This window comes from Columba livia, chromosome 1 (genome assembly GCF_036013475.1).
Source record: "Columba livia isolate bColLiv1 breed racing homer chromosome 1, bColLiv1.pat.W.v2, whole genome shotgun sequence".
NCBI lineage: Eukaryota > Metazoa > Chordata > Aves > Columbiformes > Columbidae > Columba > Columba livia.
The window spans coordinates 93431490-93440583 of NC_088602.1; positions in this window are offsets into that span (position 1 = coordinate 93431490).

Genomic DNA, 9094 nt, shown 5'->3' on the forward strand with positions numbered 1-9094 from the left:
TGATTGTTGTCACTGTGTTACCATGCAGAGTACCCAGAGCTAACTCATCAGTCTCACCTGGTGGGATGGGACACGCAGCGCATTCAGAGTTAACTATCCCTAATTTCACTTTGTGGGACAGGACAGTGAAGTGGTGTATTACGTAGATATTATTTTTTCAAGGGTGCTTTTTAGTCTGGGTTTGACTTAAATGTTATTTTTAATTGGCCAGCTCAATTGTTCATACTTCAGATGGACCACGGGTTCATATTCCAGCTTTGAATGTGGTGTCATCTTCTTAATTCACATTTCGCTCAGTGCCTTCTGTAAGGATCTTACCCACTCAAAGGATTATTATCCTGCTCCTACTATCCTGATGAGATAGCATTATGGAAAAATGCCTTATGTGTAACTTTCGACCTCACAGCAGTAAGATGAGGGAGCTAAACTCATAGAAGTAATATTTGTAAGAGGCAGCAAAGTGCTGTTTAACTCAGGGAACCACAGAACTCCTAATTTCCAGTATCCGAGCCCTGTGCCCATCAGCACATTTGTTACCAGTGTGTGTCAGTGTCCCACAGGCCAGTGTCCTGAAAAAAAAACAACAAAAAAAGAGCATAGTCACACAAAGTGGTTTCCTCAAGCTCTAGGCTGACAGAGGGGCCTGCTTGTGCTGGGGGCTTGGACCAGGTGACCTCCAGAGGCCCCAGCCAACCTCACCCATTCTGTGATTTAGCACAAGATGGAGAAGCTGCTTACCAGTCATGGGCAGTCACTGAGATACATGGTCTCCGTGTGCTGTTTCTTCCCAAATTCCTCAGTCACATGGATTTTGCATCAGTGTGTGAAGCATAATGAAAGGTAGGGAGTGAGCACATCAACTGTGGCTGCTGCACGGATGAAGTCTGCGCTGTCTGATAGCGTAAATATCTGTGTGGGCTGTATATTTTGGAAAGTTCCAGCTACAGGCAAGTGATCCCTTCCCTTTTTCAGATTGTGTGTCTTATATGTACTTCTCTGTCTTGACAGTAGATACCTTAAAAGGTCATCTTTGTCCCAATTCTGCATACTTTCATATTTAAATATATGTGTCTGTATAAATGTCTAATCATCTTTCCATGTTAGAATAATGGTTTGTCTGTTACCTTAAACCATATGCTTCTTTTTCCCAAGTTCAGTGAAGGGCTGGAAGCCCGGGCTGCGGCAGTGCAAACCGTGAGATTTCTGTGTAGAAACAAAGTGCACAGCCGCCACTGGATGTCACTCTTCCAAAAGAATTCCTTCTCCCGGGGTTGTGACGAAAAGTGCCACTGGCAGCAGGAAGGGGAAAGAACGCACAATTATCTTTTAAAACAAGTTGCAGGTCAATCTATACAGCAAATGTATGTTATCATCAAATAACTTTTTTTTTTTTTTTCCTGCAAGTTTCCTCCTAAGAAGATGGGGTTTGTTTTCTTAAGAATGACATAATTGACTAAGGAAAGTAAGTCATACCATGATAGCCTTTCTCTGTTGGGAGAGGTAAAATGACAAACCTGAAATGCTACATGCAGCCCCGAACTTTCAAATGATTTCTGAAGCATTACTTCTGCTGGAAAGTTCTTTGAAGAGGGAATAGGAAGGAGCTGGAAGGCATGTGGACCATCTGGTTAGAACGAACTCCAGCTTCAGCCGGCTTTTGATTGCCTCTAGTTCCCAAGTGGTGATGCAGAGGTTGCTGCAGGTACACACAGCATTTCAACATCCAGGAATTGCTGCTGCCACCACCAACACTGGCACTTCCTGCCATGGATGGGAGCTGGCAAGAAAGAAAAGTGTTTGTATGCCCCACTCACAAGTAAAAAAACAACAACAACAGCAAAAGCATTTAATCATGTGTGTCTTATCCGTCATAATGCATTTTAAAAGGTTGCACTACCGTGCTATTTGTCTTCCAGCCCATTAAAATTAAATTAAAAAGATGAGGGCAGTGTCACACAAAGCTGCTGGAATCTCGGAGAGAGTGGCAGAGGAGGGTGACAAGTGTAAAGACAATATGCAAGCAACCCTCACACATGTCCTATGTGCAAGAGCAAAAAGATGTACAACTCCTTTTGTGCTGTTTTTTATTTCTGCCTGGAAAAGCACTTCTTGCTGCTTCTACCATGTGTCATGCTAGTGCCTTGTTTCATACGGACATACAGCTAATTGCACTAGGGGTTTCAGGCAGATTTTTGTAACTTTTTAGATGGGGGAGGATTCATGACTGTCTTGCTCCTGGGAAGACTTTCTGGTGTGTAATAGTTAATTTTTAGACAGCTAGACATCATATTCCTCTGCTATTACTTTTAATATTTCTTCTATTCAGCTACCTATATTAATACACCTTGTATTTTATTTAACTGCTGCCTTTCTGTCAAAATTTGGTTGATATTTGCTTATGGATTCAAAACAGAATTTCTGTATTGTGTATGCATATTCTCTATGTTTACATAAACTTCATTTCTTATAAAGCAAAACAGGCTTGCCAAGAAATTATATTTCATGTATGTTTTCTGTTATAGCAGTTGCAGGATCATGCAGAAGAGGCAGACTGGAGCTACCTGATAAGGCACTGTATCATATGTTACATGATAACAGGATTTGCTGTATGAAACCTACCTACTTTTCACAATGGTCTTTTCTTCGTGCTACTATAAACGATTTTTCTGTTGCAGTTCCAAGGCTCTAAATCATTGCTACATAGCAATACCAAATTTCACTGTGGAACTCATGTAGACAAATAGTATTACAAGCACATATGAAGCTGAAGAGAGGTCATTCCCAAACATAACATACAAGGGCCGGATTTTCAGAAGCACTAGGAGCTCATGGCAGGGTTGGACTAGATGATGTTTAATGGGTCTTCCTAATGCAAACCATTCTGTGATAGTGTGATAAGCAGAGGCTGTGGACTGATGTGTTGAGTAGTACTGCTTTGTCAGTATCTAAGAGCTCCTACAAACAGAACGTACAGCTTTTTAATATGAAGAATTATATGGGAACAGTGGTTGTTTCACCAGTCCGCTTCTAACTCATCTCATAGATCAATGAGTATCTCTCACAAACGGAATCCTTCTTCTGCTTCTGACCATATGATGATTTTTGCAAACATGCTTGTATGTCTGGGCAAATATAAGATACATGCTGCTTAAAATCTTGTTTGACAGACAGGGAACACCATCAAGTATGTTCTCCAAACTTGATGCTCCTGTTTGGACAAAATGGAAATATCCACAAGGCACTGAGGCTGCCAGCTGGACTCATCCCTCTGCATTTCCCTGGGATGAGGACAAAGCTCTTAGAACAACAGGCAGAAAGACATTTATAGCAGCCCCAAATCTGTGACTGCCCCCTGTGCTAAGTATAAGAAGGAAATTGTGGTCAGGCAGATGTGAGACAATGCTCCTACCCAGTGGTACCTCCTGATTTTCTCTTTGCTACATGAGAGGTGGGAAAGTGTCTCATATGTTGAGGAGGAGAAGGGTGTAGGTAGGAATGGAGATGGCTAGGAGAGGAAGAATCACAGGTGTGGATTAAGTTTTTTGAGCTGGGATGTAGGGAGATATTTGAGGGTTGGTAACAAAAGGAGAAGAAACTGGCATTTGAGAAAAAGAAGCGGATGAGAAGCTGAGAGTACAGAAAGCCTGACTGGTTGCATGGAGGAAGTTTGGTATTGTTGAGAATTCCTGTGCAGGACTCCCAGCCCAGGGATGATCCAAGAGCACCTAGTTTTACAGGTTGAGTTAAAGTCCTATTATTATGTTTTGGTTTGATATATATTTTTTTTCCCTCTAGAAACTCTTGGTTTTGCAGTCTTTTACCAGCAGGTGACAGCATTCAAGGAATGCTGTCAAACTGAGCAGAAACTCACCTCTGCTCCAGACTTAAGTCTAGTTAAAGACTTTTCTCATTATCTTCGTATCTTATTCTTGGTTTGGTTTGGTTTTTGTTTGTTGGCTTGCTTTGCTTTCCTTTTGTTTTTCTAAAAAGTGATTCTTTTTGGTTCCTTTTCACCTGGTGAAGAAGAGAACTTGAGTCTAGGCTTCTACAGGAAATAGTTCTTTCAGGAGAAAAAGGCTGACTGCAATTAAGAGATCTCTTCCATGCTGCTGGCTGTGAAACAGAGCACAGCCTCTCCTGCCGCACTCAGCAGCAACGTGTCAGGCAAGTCTGAAGGCTTTTCCATCAGGAGCTCGCACGGCAGACTCTCCAAGCAACTGACCTTTGATTAGCCAGCATCCTGGATTGAGGTGACACACATCCCCAGGTTGCGGAAACATTAGAGACTTGTTGCTTACATATCCAGCAGAACCTTTGGCTGTGGGATCAACCAGCTAAAGGTCTTGGCAGTCTTAGCAGAGAGATTGACATGAATTTGGGTATTGAGAAAGATCTACCATGCAAAGAGCATTCAAGGTGCAAGACAGTACTATATTCACCAAATATTTGTTGCCCATTCTGTGCCTTAGAATCATAGACTCGTGGAATCATTTGGGTTGGAAAAGACCTTTAAGATCATCGAGTCCAACCATTATCCTAGCACTGCCAAGTCCACCACTAAACCATGTCCAGACAGGCCTGCTCAGGAGACCTCTCAACCCTTCCTTGGCAGCACTTTTTCTGCCAATAATCTCTGAAGCAAAATCCCCACATTTGCTACCAATTATCTTTCTCCCTGACTAGCCCAGAGCCCCACGCAGCAGGTCTGTTATTCCTCGCATACAGGATTTTGGGACGCTGCCATTTTCTCAATGCTGTTTCTTTGGGGAGTTGGCAGAGCTGCTTGTTGCAGAGAGACGGCTTGTGGGTGCTAAGGTTGCCCTTACCGGGCTGCTCAGGCCTTTACCCAGTGGCCTTTTCCCTGCCACCACTCTTCCTGCCCTCCTTCCTACCCCTTTCATGGATCAGAAGGTCTTCCATGCACTCTAATGATCTTTCTGCGGCCTGCCCGCCCTGCCTGCCCCGCTGCCTGAGCGCTGCCATGCCTGGGCTGCAGGTGCTGCAACGCCAGCAGAAGAGCTGGAATGTGCAAACGGGGAGCAGTTCAGCTTTTCCCTTGCCGGTTCCCTTTCATGTCTGCCAAACCAACGTATGCTGCTGTTTCTCTTGAGCCTGACGGCCGCTTTCAGCCAAGTGATATTGCTGAGAATGCGGCTGCTTATTCCCTCAACTGAAAACCCCAGAAAGCCGTGGCCCCGAGGCCCCTTGGCCTGCAACCCGAGAGGGTTTGCCTCTTAGAGCATGAATAATTAAAAAGGTTCACAGATTTCTTTCTGTCTGGAAACTGGTCGTAAATCGGGGCTTGTCCAGGGACTGTGAAAACCTGATCCTGGTGCTCTTGAAAGGAGAAGAACCTGTTTATGTCTTTTAATAGGGGAGCTATTAGTATCTTTTCTGTATACACTGATTAGTGTTTGTCTTAACTCCCCGAAGACTCTGCATTTGGAGTTTCTTTCTGGTCTCCAATCATTTAAAATTGGCTGTCTGCAGCCACTTTATGTTCATGCTATGTATCAAGTACACATACACACTCTTGTCTACTATAATACATGGATGTCCTTTAACGTTTTCCTTTTAAAATGTTTTTCTTGCTATGAGTTACATTAACCAGAAAAGCTTAATTTTGAAGGGCCTTATTTTGCTGACTTTCTTCTGTACATTCTTCCTTCGCATGGTGTGATTCTGAGGCACAACAATGATGATGATAAATAATGGCAGATTTTGTCTCAGGATAAACTTCTGTGTGCTTGGCCAGTGAAAGTAAATAAATAAGCTAGGCAAGCATTTTTGTTTCGATTTCAGCAAAGCTGAAATAAGGAATTCTTAAAGGTTGTTTGCTAAGGGAAATGGAAGCAGGCCAGATTGAAACAGGAAAGGCTATGGCTATCTGTGTGATCTTAGCCAGTTTAACTGAACTAGTTTAAAATGGTAGTTTGAGCTAAATCACTGAGTGCCAGTGAGCTGCAGGAGCCTTGTGGATGTTTTTGTTTTCCCTTTTCTTGGCACCAGTGGGGTTGCACGAGCTGGATATACTTACAAATAAATAGCAGGACAGGAAAGAAGGTATGGATTTAGTCTGCATGTAGAAGAGGGATGATATGTTAGCTGTGTGCTCCAGTATTTTAAATTTGAGCTTTGACTTCATGAAAATGCTGCATCTCTGGTGTATGATCTATTATTAGAAGAAGGCAATGTCTGGAGCCAACAACAAGCTAAATCAGTGTTTCTTACTTGCATATGCAGTAATAAAACAAAACAGACTGCTGCTGCAATATTTTGTCTAGATACAATGGGTGTAATTTAGAGCAGACAGTATAGTAATAAGGTGAGTTATTGGTCATGGCAGTATGTCTCCTGGAGTAGTGAATCCTCTGTAGTGGGAAAGTGTGTGTATAAAACAACTGCATTTTGTACCTAGATAGTGTTCTTCAACCAAGAAAACTGGAGCACCTTGCAAATGTATGTATCGGTTGCTGGAATAGGAGCTGGTAGTAAATACAGTGTTGTTTCTGTTTCATTCATCGGTTTACCAGAAATAGGGAAGAAATTTTCAAAATGGTATTGGAAGTTTGCAACAACTTAGGAGTATTGTCAAGTTTATTCACACTATTTCTACAAAATTTGAGAATCTAAAAGTCATGTTGTTTATATTAATTCCTGCCAGGAGCACGAATTAATTATCTTATCTTGCGACAGGATTTGACCTCGTTTTTGGTAGATGTAGTGTAGAGGATTGTGGTTTTTTTAACTAGCTAACAGAGCAAAATCCAGCTCTTCTGACACGGGCTGTGAAAATTCCTTTCCTCGTACATTTTTCAGTCAGTATAGAAGAGTTAGTTGTGATGCTGAAGACTATGGACTAGGAGAGGGGCAAGAAAGAGAGAAAATACAGAATAAAATTTTTGAAATTAACAAGTTATTATAGTAGTCATAAGATGAAGTAATTCAGGTAATTGAAACTTTACTTACAAGCCATTTCAAATCTGAAGGGCATCTAAACTGACTACTTGTCTCTTTTTCTTCCTTCTTGCTCTCTGCAGTAAGCGGTGATTTTCACTTGTATAGTTCTGGTTGGGTAACTCAAGATTAATTTTGGAGTCATTTTTAAAATATGAGCTATAAATCCATGAGGATAAGGGTCACAGTGGAAGGAGTAATATAACCTTATCTATCATACAGACATTCTTGCTACATAAATCATTACTGTAACAAAGAGATAATTCTATAACAGTAATAAACAACTTTAAGTATTGCCTCTTAGTTTTAACAGTAGAATTCAGATGCAATCTGCTTTCTGGTGCTTAATAAATTCAGGATCATGCCTGAGCATTTACTGATAGTAGCCACATGATGGCAATATTGCTAATCTTTAACTTTTACTTTAACCAGCTTCCTAGCTCTGTTTTTGATTCAGAATGAGGTATGTAGTGCTACTAGAATACTGAAGTTCTCTGGTTTTTAGAGGAAATCTTTCTTTCATTATTTGACTTTATATACATGATACTCATTGCATATTTGGCCCATGTTTACATCACTGACTTGAGAGGAAAATAGGGAACATCTATACCACTTGATCTGTGACACCACACAGTCGTAAATGAGTTGTACCATGCATGTGGGTGGTGCTGAGGCTTTGGAAACATGCCTTAGCTGTTGTACGATAGGAGAGTAACAAAAAGAAGAAAGGAAACATGAAACAAAGGTGTTTGTCACTGAGGATGCAGAATTTTTTAGTCCATAATTTCTGATAAGGCCCACAGAGCAATTACTTTATGGACTGTGTCACAAACATATTTTTGTTCTCTGTTTTAAAGAATGCACAAAGCTTGGTACGTAGCCCCTCAAATGCCCGGCCTTAGGAGACCTGCCACCCCACCTAGCCCAGCCTAGGATCAGGGTCTGCTTCAGGACGTCCACCAAATGACACTCAAATGCAAGTGCCTTCAGAGTCCCCAGCATGAATGAGGCCAATGTAGAAGGGCTAATTGCAGAGGCTTCAGAGGAGGACTTGGCGGGGTGGGGAGGGGGCAGAAAACACCTGTAGCCTAGAAAAGAGGGCTTTTTCCATGACTGGAGAAGTGCCTGAGAGCATATCAGCAGAAAGAGCTGGTAGCTGAGGAAAGGGGGCTAGAAAAAGGCACACTGAGCCAGCAGTGGCAGCAGTGGGGTGACAGCAGCAGGGTTGCATGGAGGTTCTGCATGGAAAACCGTGACACTGAAATCAAACCTCTTTATGAGGCGCTTTGTGGGTCTCAGCTCAATACAGGCAGGTTTTCAACAGGCAGGCAGAGAAAAAAAACTACTTCCCTCCCTCCCCTTTTTTTTTTCTTTTTTTCCCTTTTATGAGCTGCAGTGGAACCTGTAAAAGGATTGTCCCTAGTGAGAACCAAGCCATTTCTGAAATGGTACAGCTGTAAAACAGGAGAACAGGATCTGGCACTGGTAAGGGCGCTCAGCCGAGTTTAAGCAAGATCTTCATTAATGTCCTTAGATCCTTGATGTGATGAATATGGGAGAGTTTTGGTGGAGACTGGAGGAAAAATGTGTTCTTTTAGCCAAAGTAACTATCATCTTGACAAACATTTTGCTGGATTGTTATTTGAATGAATATTTAATGTAAAACATGCAACCTGCTCTAATAAGAGCACATTCATAATTTCTAGCATGCTAGTCCTGTCCAAAACTCACTTGGTTTTGCTCTGGGTAAGGGATACCTTAAGAAGGAAATGTTGGACTGCAGCTACACTTGGCTGAAGCACAGAGTACAACATGAACAGCTGTGGAAGCCAGGTTTACTGCAATAAGTGAAGCTGCTAAAATCCTGACATTACTTTGATTTTTTTTTTAAATGAAAAAGTCCAATACAGAGTTTATGACTTTTCATACAGTTATTTATTTTAGGCATAAGAGATCTGCCAAACACAGCAGGTAGTTAATACCCCGTTCAGACTGCATTTAAATAGGAAAGAAGCTATTGGCTACATCCTTGGGGATTCTGTAATTAACCTAGAGGGAGCAGTAGGTGGCTTTTTCCACATGTATTCAGATGAGACACAAGTTGGAGTTGGCTACCACTTAATGTCTTGAAGTTTAA